Source organism: Macaca nemestrina, chromosome 10 (assembly GCF_043159975.1).
Source record: "Macaca nemestrina isolate mMacNem1 chromosome 10, mMacNem.hap1, whole genome shotgun sequence".
Classification (NCBI taxonomy): domain Eukaryota; kingdom Metazoa; phylum Chordata; class Mammalia; order Primates; family Cercopithecidae; genus Macaca; species Macaca nemestrina.
Genome location: NC_092134.1, coordinates 85,268,648 through 85,284,160, shown reverse-complemented (window position 1 = coordinate 85,284,160; position 15,513 = coordinate 85,268,648). Strand labels below are relative to the sequence as shown.

The 15,513-nt window shown below is 36.8% G+C and overlaps 1 long non-coding RNA gene across 3 annotated transcripts in view; it reads right to left on the bottom strand.

Annotated features, from left to right (window-relative positions):
- Positions 1-2,225: 2,225 nt before the first annotated feature.
- The window catches only part of LOC105492922 (uncharacterized), a 117,993-nt gene continuing 104,705 nt past the window's right edge, over positions 2,226-15,513 (bottom strand). For all 3 annotated transcript variants that reach the window (XR_011609189.1, XR_011609188.1, XR_011609187.1), the window contains exon 3: positions 2,226-2,791. This is a non-coding gene — a long non-coding RNA (uncharacterized lncRNA). The remainder of the gene's footprint in view (positions 2,792-15,513) is intronic.

Genomic DNA, 15,513 nt, shown 5'->3' with positions numbered 1-15,513 from the left:
GCCTCCCAAAGTGCTGGGATTACAGGCCTGAGCCACCACGCCTGGCCTTTGCTGATTTTAATGAGGGATTTAAAAGCATCAAAATGACTGAACAAAGGAGCAGTGAAAAATTTTTCCTGGGGTCTTTGGAAAAAAACAGATTCCAATGTGTCGGATCTTTCAAGGCAAGATAGTCCAGAGGAATGAATGGACCGGAGCCTTCATGTCCTTCGGTTTTCTGTCTTGTTTAATAGTATCACGGCACATCCACTCATTTAAGTGGGAGCCTGAATGTCCTCTTCCACTTCTCCCTCACTCATCTCCATAGCCTTTCATGCTATCATTGAAAACTGCCTTCACCCTTCCCATGCATCCTACAATCCAGTTACTATTTACCACACACACATTCATTCATTTGCCTTTTTTTTCTATAACCTCATATTAGAAGTGATGATGTATTTGTTCATTCGGTTTTTATTTGGTGCTACTATGTGTCCTCCTCTCCCTGCCTCCGTGTTTTTACACATGCTTTTTCTATGGAATGTCCTTTGACTCTATGGGCACCTGGTGAATTCTTTCTCATCTTTTGTGATGCAGATCATATGCTACCTTCTCAAGAAAGCCTTCTCCCACAACCTAGCATTTCCCCCTTTCTTTTAGAGAAAACAGCTTTATTTTTTTAGAGGCAATCTCTTTTATCCGCATATTTGCTCTTTGGGCCACAAGTGTCCTGGACAGTTTATACAAGGTCCAAAAAATAAACAGAAGAATTAAATTGGCCTTGTAACAGATGATTCTGGGCAAGAGACCAATACTGAGAGATTTAACAATTTTATCATGAATTAGTTGAGAAATAAATACTAACTATAACGAATAATTTTAAAAACTAGAAATAATATAAAATAATGAAACCACCTTTGCAAAAATTATAACAGTGAGAAAATTATGACAGTGAAAGAGATTTGACCTAACCGACTCCATCTTGCTTCTTTTTCTTTTTTTTTTTTTTTTTTTTTTTTGAGATGGAGTCTCACTCTGTGGCCCAGGCTGGAGTGCAGTGGTGCGATCTCGGCTCACTGCAAGCTCTGCCTCCCGGGTTCATGCCATTCTCTTGCCTCAGCCTCCCGAGTACCTGGGACTATAGGTGTCTGCCACCATGCCCGGATAATTTTTTGTATTTTCAGTAGAGATGGGGTTTCACCGTGTTAGCCAGGATGGTCTTGATCTCCTGACCTTGTGATCCACCCGCCTTGGCTCCCAGAGTGCTGGGATTACAGATGTGAGCCACTGCGCCTGGCCTCCATCTTGCTTCTAACCTCCAACCTGTGCTCCTTCATTCCTGGGCATAGGCCAAACTAACTTTGGGAAGAACTTAGTTTATAGTTTCAACTTTGAAACAAAGCTGATAACAGCCCTTTCCTAAAACAAACCCTCATCTTGCTTTGTAGGACTAACAAAGTAGCCACAAGTTTAGAAATTATGGTTTAGGAGTTATGCAGGTAGAGGCCACAGATTCCAAACCTCCCCATTTACAACAGGGATAGCATCACTATTGTAAAAGCTAAGATTGGTGCTCAGAATATTTTTCAGACCCTGAACTTGATGGATCAGCTGCCACCACGCAGATGGATAAGGTCCTTTTTCTGGTATTTATTGTGGCCCCCCCCCCCCCCCAGGAACTGACTCAGCACAAAGAAGACAGCTTCAACTCCCTATGATTTCATCTGCAATGGGACCAATCATCACTCCCCACTCTCTGGCCTCCTATGCACCAAATTATCCTTAAAAAACCCCAGTCTCTTAATTTTCAGTCTCTCCAGTCTCTGAATTTCCAGAAAGAGTTTAATTCAGGCAGAGGCAGCTGAACTGATTTGAGTATGAATTAAACTCTTTCTCTACTGCAATTCCTCTGTCTTGATGAATCGGCTTTATCTGGGCAGGGGGCACAATGAATCCGTTGGGCAGTTAAAATAAAACTGAAAATAGGTAAAAACTGGATGTGGCAAAATGTAGATCTACACATTTTGACCTTGGAAAATAGAACTCCATAAAAATAATGCCCCCAAAAGAAAACTCATAGTAGTAGAAGCTGTTATAGCAAAATTTGATTTGAACAAAAGACTGTTAAAACAGAACTGTGTTGATAAGTTACACATAAATGAATTCATCTGGATCAAAATAATTTTAGCAATTTTAATCATGACATTTTATTCATGTTTATTTATGACAACATAAATAGTATTTTTATTCACATGACAAAATTGGAAATGTTTGAAGTGTGCTATGTAGAAAACTGATCAAGGAATTAATTTGGGTTAATGAAATTAATTGTTGAAAGTAATTTCTCATCAAAAACTTTTGGTGCTGGTATAATTGTTACAGGCCAGGTTCTGGTCTGTTCTACCTTCAAGCAGTAAATCAATCACTATGATTCAGGTTTTGCAAAAGAGAAAAGATTTATTCGAAAGGGCACCCAGCCAGGAGGAGGTGGGAGAACAGCTCTCAGATCTGCCTCCCCAAAGATAAAGCTTAAGGGTATTTATGGGTTAGGGAAGTGAGGTGGTCTAAGGCTGGGGAAAGGTGGTTGCTAGTGGGGAAAAAAGAAGTAACAGTTTCATTCTGCAACAGCCTAGCTGGAGTTCGTGGCATTCCACAGCACTTATGTACAGAAAATGGCACCATTAGCATGGACTGAGGATGGAGTTTTTGACCCTCCAATATCAAAAGGCCGTCTCTCTAGCACTTGCGCAGACTCAGTTCAAAGGTCAGTGGTCTCAACCAGTTTGAACTGGACGGAAGCGGGTCCAGGTTTCTGAAAAACAACGGAAGCAACTGTTACCATGGTGACCTGTGAATGTTACCTATAAAGTAGCAGGTGTAGGTTATGTTTCAGCATTCAGTGGCATGCCCTTCAGCAATTGCAGATTTCAACTTCAAGGGGAAAGGAAAAAATAACAAGAAGCAAGCGACCAAAAGCAAGCAGGATAGGCAGACCTGACCAAACTGACCCCTCAGTTTTATAATTCTAATTTTAATGTTTGTATTCATTAACACAGAATCACAGTGCTCCCAGGACCAAAGTGAGGGTAAAAAAAACTACAAAGTAGTAATAGCAGGACAAAAACATCTACTGTTGCTCCAGCACAGAGTAAGCTTTTGATTAATGATTTTTGAGAAAGTAAATGAATATTTAAACAGCGTGATGTTTGTTAATCACTTTCTAACTATAAGCCCAGTAACTAAAATCTGCCTGAAATTCACACTTATCAAATTTGCAATATTTAATGCAAGATTAGATTGATTGTTTTAATCCTGTGAAAGTTTTGCATTACTTTGGGTACTTTCCCCTTTCTGTTAGTTTTCTTTTGAGCATTTCAAGGAGTTTTAAACTCCAATGTACCTATGGATCCTTCTGCCTTAATTTCAAGCAAACAAGCAAATTATATACTATTAATCAGGAAACGAGAGTGTTCAGTATAAGTCAATCATACAGAGAAAAAGAGACAACTTTTTCTTCAAAATTAGAGAAATCACTATAATAACATTTAATATTTCTCCATCATTTCATTGATCCTTCTGTTTTCTGAGAAGGAAAAAAGTTTGAGGACAAGGGAAGAGAACTGAGAAACATAAATCCATCTCTTTCCTTTTCTTGGTTTTATAGAAGCAACTAGATGCTTGCTTCACACCACAATACTAAGTACAAGTAGTATAAAAATTTGAATATATAAAAAACTCACTAAAAAAACTGGAAGGAAATATAATTAAATGCTGATTTAAAATTTTGAATGAAGGAGAACTTCTGAGGCAAATGGGATAAGTTATGAGCCCTCTGTCCCACCCCAGTGTTTTATTAAGCCTGCAGTGTTTCCTTTGAAAGATGTTGTATGTAATAATCTGGATTCTGGAAAAATTCAGATCTTGCCACAGTGGGCCTATTCTTATCAACAACAAATTGGAATTTAGTGGTGTTCCTCCTGTTTGGACAAGCTGCAAGTTATTCCCAGTTTCAAGACTCCCTATTGTCTTGTATCAGGCCCACATCAGCCCATTGTATTATCTCTCTGACCACTGTAGGAGTTTGAGCTTGTGGACTTTGTCTACATTATAGAAGAAGTCATGAAAAGAAAGATGACATATCTGACTAACCTCAAGTGGAAAACTTTGGTATATAAAAATAAGCCACTTCACTTATTTTTAACAAGTAAAAGAAAAATGAGCAAATACAAGAGTCAACCATATATTAAATTTATGATATCAAGAGTTCATCAAAAACACCAATATCTTAAGGGACAAAAGGATAAGAACTGAATTGATAGAAGAGGAAACATCATCCAAAAGCATTCAAACTCATTAGTAATCAAGCAGTAGTTTTAAAACAATTATATATAATTTCTGATCCATTAAATTAAAAAATTAAATTATAACATCAATGCTAATACTCTATTGTTGGCTGGAAAGTAGTTTGGCAATATGTACCAAAAGCTTTCAAAATGTTTATTCCCTTTAATGTGGAGTCCCTATACTAATACAGATCCCAGAGTCCAAGGGCCTGGATTCAAATCCCTACTCCTCCATTCATCGACTGTGTAAACAGGGGTAATGTAAACTAGCACATCTCGATCTCCTCATCTCTAAAATGAGAATAATCATAATAGTACTTACATTATTGGATTATTATGATGATTAAATAAATAATAGGACTTTTTGGAACAGTGCCTAGCAAAGAGTGGTGCAATATAAGTTTGCTAAATGAATAGATTTATCTGTTTTAAAAATTTACTTGAAGAAGCTACCAGATGAGAAAAGGATTTATGCACAAAATTGCATATTATAGTATTATCTATAATAGCAAAAAACTAAGAGCTATAATAATGATTAGCTATTTCATAGAAAATGAAATTAATGAAATGTGATGCAGTCATTAAAATTATGTTTATGAACTTTGTGTAATAATGCTGAAATCATAATTTTAAGTGAAATAAAAAGCAAAATATATACCAGTATATTTGGTATATTCATGATTACAATAATTGAAAAGAAATTCCCTTTGCTTTGGAAGGAAGATTAGATAAAGGATTGGAAGGAAGTCAGCCAAAATGTGAAGATAGTGGAGGTATAAATGATTTATTTTTTAATGTTCTTCTCTCTTTTCTATTTGTTTTTAAATTCAGCATTCTTTGGTTTTGTATACTTTTTAATTCACGTTTTTAAGGTAGAAAGTGATATTACATGTAAGGACTTGGAAGGCTTAAACTCATGGTATAATTAACCAAAATACATCAAATTTAATAATTCTTAGATATACAAACTTTGGAAGTCACATTCTGAGATGATTTCTTTAAATATTAAAATTAAGAGAAATAAAGACAGGCTCTTAAGCAGATGCAAAAGTACCTATGTAACAAACCTGCATGTTCTGCACATGTATCCCAGAACTTAAAGTAAAATTTAAAAAAATAATAACTAAGATCATGCCAGTGGTTTTTAAACATACTTTATGTATTTAATTGAAAATCACATCTCCTTTACCTTCTTTCAGCATATATTGTACTTAACACTCTGAACATTAGCCCTCATAATAAGGAAATGAATAATAAAAAAAGCAAAAATAGAAAACTCTAAAATAACTGAAATAATCTAACCACATATAAGATGTAATGAATTTAATAAGTGTGATTTTATATTTATACACAAATTATATACATATTGAAAAATTAATCACTTAGGCTTACAAGAGGATTCATTTTAGGATACTTTGCTCCCTTTAGGCCTTGATGGAATTAATATCTAAATAGTTTTTGAGATTGTTATGGAAATTAAAAGGATACTGGTATCAAATATCTGACTAGGTCTAGCCTACATTTCTTCTGGTCTTATTTATGTTGTCCCAGCCTCACCAAAGATTGATATTTATGTTTAACTTTTTGTTTACCATGTGATGGACAAATTTGGCAAGTTTGTCAATTTATAATAGTATTTTCTATTGTATCATCTAGATCTTTTTTTGAGGTAAATATGATTTCTTTCCCTTTTCTCCATCAATTCTAGATTTTTCCCTTTTGTAGTTCCTTCCACTGCAGATTCTCCGTATCTCTGCCACTGAGGAGCCCTGAACTACATTTCACATTTAATGATGATCTGACTGACACTCTGAGGGCTTTTGCTTGGCATGACACATTTTTACTACTATAGACGAGACAAAAGCACATGCTCTGTTCACAAGGAAACTTCTCCAGCATCCACATGAGTGGGAGACAGCAGATAAGCTTATGGATCTCATAGCCACTTATTCTTTCCACCCAAATACTTGATAGTTGTTTATCATCTCCCCTCCAGAGTCCCAATCCAAATTACAAATAAATTAAAAATAAAACAAACCCCAAGATTCCTTTTCCTGACAATAGCCACCCCTAGAAGGTGCTTTAAATAATTTGAAAAAACAAAAAAATACCCACTCTGTCACCAAAAAGAAAAAAACACCCTAAAACGTATAGAGAAAACGTAGTTGAAAGGTGACCAGTTAATCCACACATAGATTAGGACTTGTATATTAAAAATGTGGTTATTTGTACAAGATGGGTTTGTAGGAAATTGTACAGAAGGACTTTATCATTGATGATGGCAAGACTGAGCATTAGATTGGATCTTTTCAATAGTCTTAGCAGGACTATAGTTAATGTGAACTACAGTGCTGTTGATGTTGTCTTGAAAAATTTTACTGATGGTAAAAATAAGAAACAAAGATAAGGGGATAAGATACTGTAATCATATGGGAAATCCTGAAAAGCATTAAAGAGTTACCTGATCAACAACACAAATAGTATTAGGAAGTGAAATTGTTACAAGCATACCTTGTTTTTTGTGCTTTGCTTTATTGCACGTCACAGATATTGTGTTTTTTACTAATTAAAGGTTTGTGGCAACCCTGCATTAAGCAAGTCTATTGGCACCATTTTCCAACAGCATGTGCTCACTTTGTGTCTCTGTGTCACACTTTGGTAGGTCTCACAATATTTCAAACTTCTACTGCTATTATTGTTATCTGTTATGGTGATCTGCCTTCAGTATTTTTGATGTTACTCTTGTAATTGTTTTGGGGCACCATGGACCACAACCATCTAAGAAGACAAACTTAATCAATAAATGTATTTGTTCTGACTGCTTCACTAACTAGCTGCTCACCGTCTCTACCTCTCCTTGGCTTCCTTAGTCCCTGTGATATGGCAATACTGAAGTTAGACCAATTAATAACCTTACAATGGCCTGTAAGTGTTCCAATGAAAGGAAGAGTCACACATCTCTTATTTTAAGTCAGTAATTAGAAATGATTAAGCTTAGTGAGGAAGGCGTGTTGAAAGCTGAGAAAGTCTGAAAGCTAGGCTTCCTGCACCGGTTAGCCAAGTGGTGAATGCAAAGAAAAGTTCTTGAAGGAAATTAAAAGTGCTACTCCAGTGGACACATGATAAAAAGGTGAAACAGCCTTATTGCTAATAGGGAGAATGTTTTAATGGCCTGAAAAGAAGAACAAACATAAAAGTGTAGGGGAAAGCAGCAAGTGTTGTTGGAGAAGTTGCAAGTTATCCAGAAGATCTAGCTAAGATCAATGATGAAGGTGGCTATGTTAAACAAAAGATTTTCAATATAGACAAAACATCCTTATATTGGAAGAAGAAGCCATCTAAGACCTTCATAGCTATACAGACGAAGTCAGTGCATTGTTTTAAATCTTCAAAGGACAGGCTGACTCTTTCACAAGGGCTAATGCAGCTGGTAACTTTTAGTTGAAGCCAATTCTGAAAATCGTAGGGCCATTAAGAATTACACTAAATCTGCTCTATCTGTCCTCTCTGTAAATGGAACTACAAAGCCTAAGTGACAGCACATCTGTTATAGCCTGGTTTACGGAATACTTTTAGTCCACTGTTGAGACCTACTGCTCAGAAAAAAAGATTCCTTTCAAAATATTACTACCCATTGATGATGCACCTGGTCATCCAAGAGCTCTGAGGGAGATGTACAAGGAGATGAATGTTGTTTTCATGCTGCTAACACAATATTCATGCTGCTGCCCCTGGATCAAGGAGTCATTTAGACTTTCAGGTCTTATTATTTAAGAAATGTATTTCAGGAGCTTCCAGACAACTGAACACACAGAGGTCCTTCAAGGGTACTACCCCAAGAAAAGGTATGGAAGCTTCATGCCTCTTCCCACATACCTTGCCCTATTCATCTCTTCATTTGGTGCTCATTGATATTGTTTGTAATATCCTTGATAGTAAGCTGGTAAAGTAAATTCACACCTAACAGCATAGCAAGTTCCAGAAGGATGGCTTCTGAAGACTACAAGGAAGCCTTAAACTTGAAATCACTCCAAGGACTCTCTGCTTCTCTTTCTCTTGGGGTGTTTATCTGATGCTGCCACAACCAGTAGAAAGAGTGGAGGAAGAAGAGAATCACCACATACCATACTTAGAGTTCCTGCAGAAAGGACACAGCGAATTTCATGTTTGAGACTCAGTCTCTTTGTCCAATGGATGCATAGGCAAAGCATCGCACAGCTGCTCCATAGAAATGATAATAAGCCCTGTCTTTTCACATGCAATTCCAGGAATGACAGGAAACAAACCAATTCCACCCCAAGATAGAAACAAAGAACAGCACCGTCTCAAATGATGCTGCATGATAAGTGGCCACAGAGAGCATCACTGTAATCAATCAGAAAAGCAGGTGAGCTATTAGCTTAGCCGGGAATGTCCTACCTAATGTAGAATCAGTGGTGATGGTTAACAGACCCTGGCTATGGTGACAAGCCTGGGACCTGATAGAGGAAATCTAAATGAAAAACAGCCAAGAGGAACAACAAGCTAGAAAAAGATGTTCCAGGCTGGGTGCGGTGGCTCACGCCTATAATCCCAACACTTTGGGAGGCCAAGGCAGGCAGATTGCTTGAGATCAGGAGTTCAAAACCAGCCTGGGCAATGTGGTGAAACCCTGTCTCTAGAAAAAATACAAAAATTAGCTGGGCATGGTGGCGTCCTAGTTGCTTGGGAAGCTGAGGTGGGAGGATGGCTTGAGCCCAGGAGGTGGAGGTTGCAGTATGCCAAGATTGCACCCCACTGCACTCCTGCTTGGGCAACAGAATCAGACCCTAACCAAAAAACAAAAACAAAAACAAAACAAAAAGAAAAGAAACAGGTTCTAGCTAACACGAGGTGCACATATTTCACCTGAATATGTAGTTGGGGTGGGATGGGAGCATTCATTTCTAAATATGTAAATTTTACCTCTTCCTCCATATAGATATTGTTAAGTTCAATTGTAGCCATCCACATTAGTTTTGTCAAATTTTCAGCAATTTCTTAAAAATAAGATTTCAAAATGATAACAGATATTAAGGGAATTCAGGGTATTTGATCTATCTACCCCGTTTTACTAAAACATTTCAGTTAAATCATCTGTTCTTCAACTTCAGTCTCATAGCAATTAAAAAGTATCTTAAAAATTGCCCACTCCCCAAAAGAAATACATTTCATAAGGCTATAGCTGGCATAGATAGTGATTCCTTGGATCGATATGGGCAAAGAAAATTGAAAGCCATTTGCCATTCTAGATGCCGTTAAGAACATTTGCAAATCATGGGAGGAGGTCAAAATAACATTAATGGGAATTTGGAAGAAATTGAGTCCAATCCTCATGGATAAATTTGAGGAGCTCAAGACTTCAGTGGAAGAAGTAACTGCAGATGTGGCACAAACAGCAAGAGAATCAGAATTAGAAGTGGAGCCTGAATATATGACTGAATTGCTGCAATCTTATGATCAAACTTGGATGGATGAGGAGTTGCTTCTTATGGATGAGCAAACAGGTTTTTTTGAGATAGAATCCACACCTGGTGAAGATGGTGTGAACATTGTTGAAATGACAACAAGTGATTTCAAATATTACATAAACTTAGTTGATAAAGTAGAGCAGGGTTTCGGAGGACTGACTTCAATTTTGAAAGAAGTTCTACTGTGGGTAAATTGCTATCAAATAGCATCATATGCTACAGAGAAATCTTTTGTGAATCAAAGAGTCAATTGATGCAGAAAACTTTGTTGTCTTCTTTGAGAGACAGGGGTCTCTCTATGTTGCCCAGGCCAGAGTGCAGTGGCTTTCACCTATGCTATCATAGACACTACAGCCTCAAACTCCTGGGCTTGTGTGATCCTCCTGCCTCGGCCTCCTGAGCAGATGGGACTCTACAGGCATGCATCACCATGCCCAACTACTTTGTTGCCACAGCCACACTAACCTTTGGGAACCACCACCTTGATTAGTCAGTAGCCATCAACATTGAGTCAAGACTTTCCATCAGCGAAAAGATTACTACTTGCTGAAGGCTCAGATGATCATTAGCACTTTTTAGCAATAAAATATTGTAAACAAGGTATTTGCATTAATTTTTAATAATAATACCATTGCACACTTAAAATACTATAATATAAGTATAACTTTTATAGGTACTTGGAAACAAAAAATGTGTGTGACTCTTTATTGAGATATTGGCTTTAGTGCAATAAGGTATGCCTATACTTTTTTGAGACTTAACATCTACATTTGAAATCCATATATATGTGGCAGATGTGTAGAAAAAGCTCAAGGTTTGGAATTAGATAAACCAGTACTGTCTCGGCTTTACCAGTTACTACTAGCAGTTTGGGATAACCTCTTTCATCTGCCAATTTGTGTAAAGATGAACTGACAATGGAAATAATACACTTAATGTGACTGACAAGCCGTAATTGCTTGGTTCGTATTCATTACCTTCTCCTTTACCCCCTTTCTCCTTTCTTTTCTTCTTTGCACCACACATGTTGGAAAAGATCTTTTAAGGTCTTGACCAATATTCTACTTCATGAAAAATTACTGGGTAGAAACTATGATTTTAAAGAGATCACTTTTCCAGATCAGGAAATTCTTTTATGTAGCAGATTAAGTTCTTGTCCCTTCTCCCACTCCTCATCCTACTTCCTTTTAATTCTATTTATTCTGTATATCTTATAGAAAATAGGAACAACTAGACCTTCATGTTATTTATCTTATTTTGTCGTATATCCACAAACCTCTTTGAGACACCTCAGCCATCTTTTCTGAAAGAAGCAGGAAAGGAAAATGCATAAACAGGAAAACTATTCATGCAGGCAAATGGATTGAGAGAAAGGTACAGATGGGAAAGGAGAAAAAGACAAATACAAAATTTTAAAAATGAAAAAGGAAAAGAATTCTCAGGGAACTATAGTATCTTTATGGAGGGGTCTGGCTTTTCTCACTTTCTCTTCTGGAGTCAAATAAAAAATACAAATTTAAAAAAGAAAGACAGAAAGAAGGAAAACAAAGAAACCATGAGGCAGATAGAAAAAATAAAACAGGTGAGCAGAAAACAGAAGTGTAAAAGAGAAATAAGGTGAGAAAGTTAGAAATAAGAGGAGATCAAGGCTAGGTTGTGAAAAACATAATAATTGTGACAATCTTTCCCATTTCTGTGTCTCTCCAAGGTTTATATCCTCCCATATGCGCCTCATGACAACCTGTGAAGGAGTTGGTGCTCTAAAAAGGTGCTACTAATGTGTCTTCATGATAGGGAAATGGCACCTCAGGCAACTTGTCAAGTAACTAAAGGGGGACAGAGGCAAGACTCTAATTATGGCTTTTTAGTATCAAAACCTCTGTGGATCAAGGCTATTTAAGAATAAATTATTAAAACTAAAAGAAATTACCTGGCTCCTAGAACAGTGCCCTTTTTACTATTCCTGTTGAAAGAAAATGAAATGGTGGCGGGGGTGGGGTGTGTCTAGAGAGATGAGAGACATGGGAAAAGCAGACAGAGAGCTATAACAAGAGACAGAAAACAAAACAAAACAAAACAAAAAACCAGAAAGGCAAAAGCCAAATAGGAAACAGATTGAGAGGCCCACATGAGCATAATGGCACATGTCCTTGGATCATGAGGAATCAGCTTCCCAATCCAGGAGTCGGGAATCCTCTCACCTCAGCCAGGTGGCTCTGAGAACACTTGGTCTTTTCAGGCTCTTTCTACCCTGTACATAGGTCAAAACCAGACTGGCCCTCTCAGTCACACCCAAGCCATCTACCCTCAGCCAGAGACAGGAGGGGAAGTGGTGGGACAGATCCTGATGGAAACCCAGAGGGGAGATAGAGAGGCAGAAGCAACTAACCAGAGAGAGTTGGGACAGCAGACAGGGAGAAATAGAGCAAGTGAGGAGGTCAACAGTGTCAAGATCTGTGACATCTCCCCCATGGTCACAGTGTTCAGAGTCCTGGTGTGATCTGAACACAGGTGGCTGCTGAGGGAGCCAGGGAGTGTTCATCACATGGTTGCTCACAGATGCAGGATCAGCTTTCACTGCAGCAGCGAGCACATTCACTGACCTTGTTCACAAGCTTTTGCACAGGCTGGTGACGACATTGGTTGTGCTGACGTCAGACTCAGGGTGAAGGTGCAGTGAGTTCTGCTGCTCATTTATAGTGGTGTGAGTGCCTGCACACACACAACACACACACACAGCAAGACATCCAATGTGCTCTTACCAGCAGGGAGGTAGAAGATGCCTTTCATTGATCACTGATAGGAAAGTGACTAGAACAGATGAACAATCCTTTCTGGATGTCCACCTTAGTATGACCAGATCTCAGGGGTGCAAGCAGATTAGACCAACCCTAGGATCCTCAGGGAGACTTGTCCATTGGCAAAGGACCTTGGAATTTCTGAGATAGTTTCAGATTTCCCAGGCAGAATCTTTTCCCAACCCAAGATTGCTGTTTGAAAGAACCGTGATTCAGGTTATTTCCATGTTTCCTGCCCCCATATGCTAGACAAAAAACTCCCATCTGCAGAATTAGAACCTGCCTAGAACTGATCACCCTGATCCCCAACTCAAGGCATTTAGGGAGATGTAGTCTAACATGGGACTCCAGAAATTGCAAAGGATAGTAAATTTACTAATTCATTACCATGTAGTGCTTCTCTCTCTCTGGACATGAAAAAGGAGCAGAGGAACTTGGGAGGCTGTGTTATCTGAATAATCCATACCAACTCTTTCTTCTTCCCATTAGGTTGCTCCAGACAAACTTTTCTAGCTGTTTGGAACTACCAAAAGTCTTTGAAAAAATTATTGATTAAATCCTCTTTGTACCAGTTTCCTTACATATCTCTTTTAATCTTCATACCAAGATTCAAAAAGATCAAGTAACTTGCCTAGTATCATACAGCTGAGTAAGAGGAGACATAGCAAGGCTTTGCACCCAGGTTGGCCATGGGTCATAATCTTTCAACTACATCTGGCTAATTTTCCCTTTCTTCCTTGTTCAGAGGTTGCCAGGAAAGATGCATTCACAACTTATTTTAGTATCTTCTAGGTAGCATTATTTTTCTGAATGCTACTTGGATTATCTGCATCAGGATCCAACAATGACCCTTGTTGAAAAGGTAGATTCTCTGGTCCAGCTTCAGAACTCATGAATCAGAATCTCAGAGAATGTACCAGGCAGAATGTATCAGCAAATTCCCAAAACAGAAACCAAGCAGGTCACATCTGCTGATCACAATGCAATACAATTAAAACACAAAAATAAAAGAATTAAAAATAAAAAACAGATGGATATGTTTATGGCATCAATTGTGGTTGGTTTTGTGGGTGTATACTTATCTCCAAAATTCATCAAGTTGTATATATTAAGTATGTACAGCTTTTTGTATGTCAGTCATAACTCAATAAAGTGGTTTAAAATAAACAATAACAAAAATGAAATTAATATTTTGCCCAAAAAAGGTAATAAAAATAAAGTTTTCAAATATTCAGAAATGAATGACCAATGACAGCACTGCATATCAAAACTGGTGGGATGCAGACCCAGTACTTACATGAAAGCTTAATAAAATCTAAACTGAATACAAATTTTTCTGAGAAAAAGTAAATGATCTACATGAACTCAAGGATAATTTGAAAGTTTATATAGCCCGTTAATCACAGCAGAAATTGAAAAGGTAGTAAAATATTCCTAAAACAGATACCAGGCACAGATGGTTTTAGGAGGAAGTTCTAGAAAAGCTTTAAGACATAGGAATTCACATATTAATACACTGTTACAAGCACCATAATAAGATGAAAAGTTATCTTATATGAGGCTACTATAATACAGTATAAGAACTGCACAAGAAATCTATTTTAAAAACCATATGAACATAGATGCAAAAATACATCATGATTTAGTAGATTTAATTCCATGAATTTAAAGATAATTAAACAGTAGTAAATATTTCAGTGTAATTCATGGCACACACAAATATATACACATATGCCATTAGTATGTATATATACACATATATATATACAGAATAACTAGCATAGCTGATAAATGCCAATACATCGTAAAATTCAATAGGCATGTGTGATAAAAGCTTTCAGCAGATCAGAAATAGAAAAAACAGTCCTTAACTTGATAAAGAATACCTACTAGAAAAAATAATAATAAAACCATACTCTGGAAACAGAACAAATTTCATTAAAATTAGAAATAAGACAAGCAAGGCAAGCATGTCCATTATAACTGTTAATATTCAATATTGTATTTGAGATCCTAAGCAACACAATAAGACAAGAAGAAAGAAATATGAGATAAATGAATTAGGAAGCATGAAAACTATTTGCCCTGCTAAAGCCTAGAAAATCAATTAAAAATGCCAAAACAGGAGAATTCAGTAGGATAGTCAGATAAAAGATTTATATAACAATATCAAGAACTGTAATATGCAACAGAAATAAAGCAATTAGAATATAATAAAAAGGATCCCATTACAAAGGAGGAACTTTAATTATAAAATATCTAAGAATAATCTTAATGTAAAATATGTAAGACCCACAGGAAATAATCTATATATTTCACTGAAGGTCATAAAGGGCACGCATAAATAGAGCACTATACCATATCCTCTTGAAATTATAATAATGAATGCAATAAACAAAATTAAAATATCACCAGATTTTTTCTAGAACTTGGTAATCCAATTTCAAAATGGATTGGGAAAAGCATACATGCAAGGATAAACAAGACTTTTTTTTTTTTTTTTTTTAAAAAAAAGATCAGTTAGAAAGCATTTACCCTCCCTGGTACTAAAACACATAAAGCTGTAACAATAAAAACAGTGTAGCACTGGCAAAGAGGTAGAACAATGAAACAGAATAGAGTGTACAGAAACAGATCTATGTATATATAGGAATTTGGCATATGAGAATGTAGTGTTTCAAATCAATGGAGAAATAAATGATTAATTCAACAAATGATATCAAGGCAATTGGCTATTCAATTAGGAACAATTTCTACCATTTGCATTGTAGGTAGCATTTCTACCATTTGCAAGGCAAACTCCAAGTGAATTAAAGAACCAAACATAAAATAGATTCTTAAAGTATTAGAGAAAATATATTTAACCCTGATGTCAGAAAGATCTTCTTAATTAAGGTACAAAAT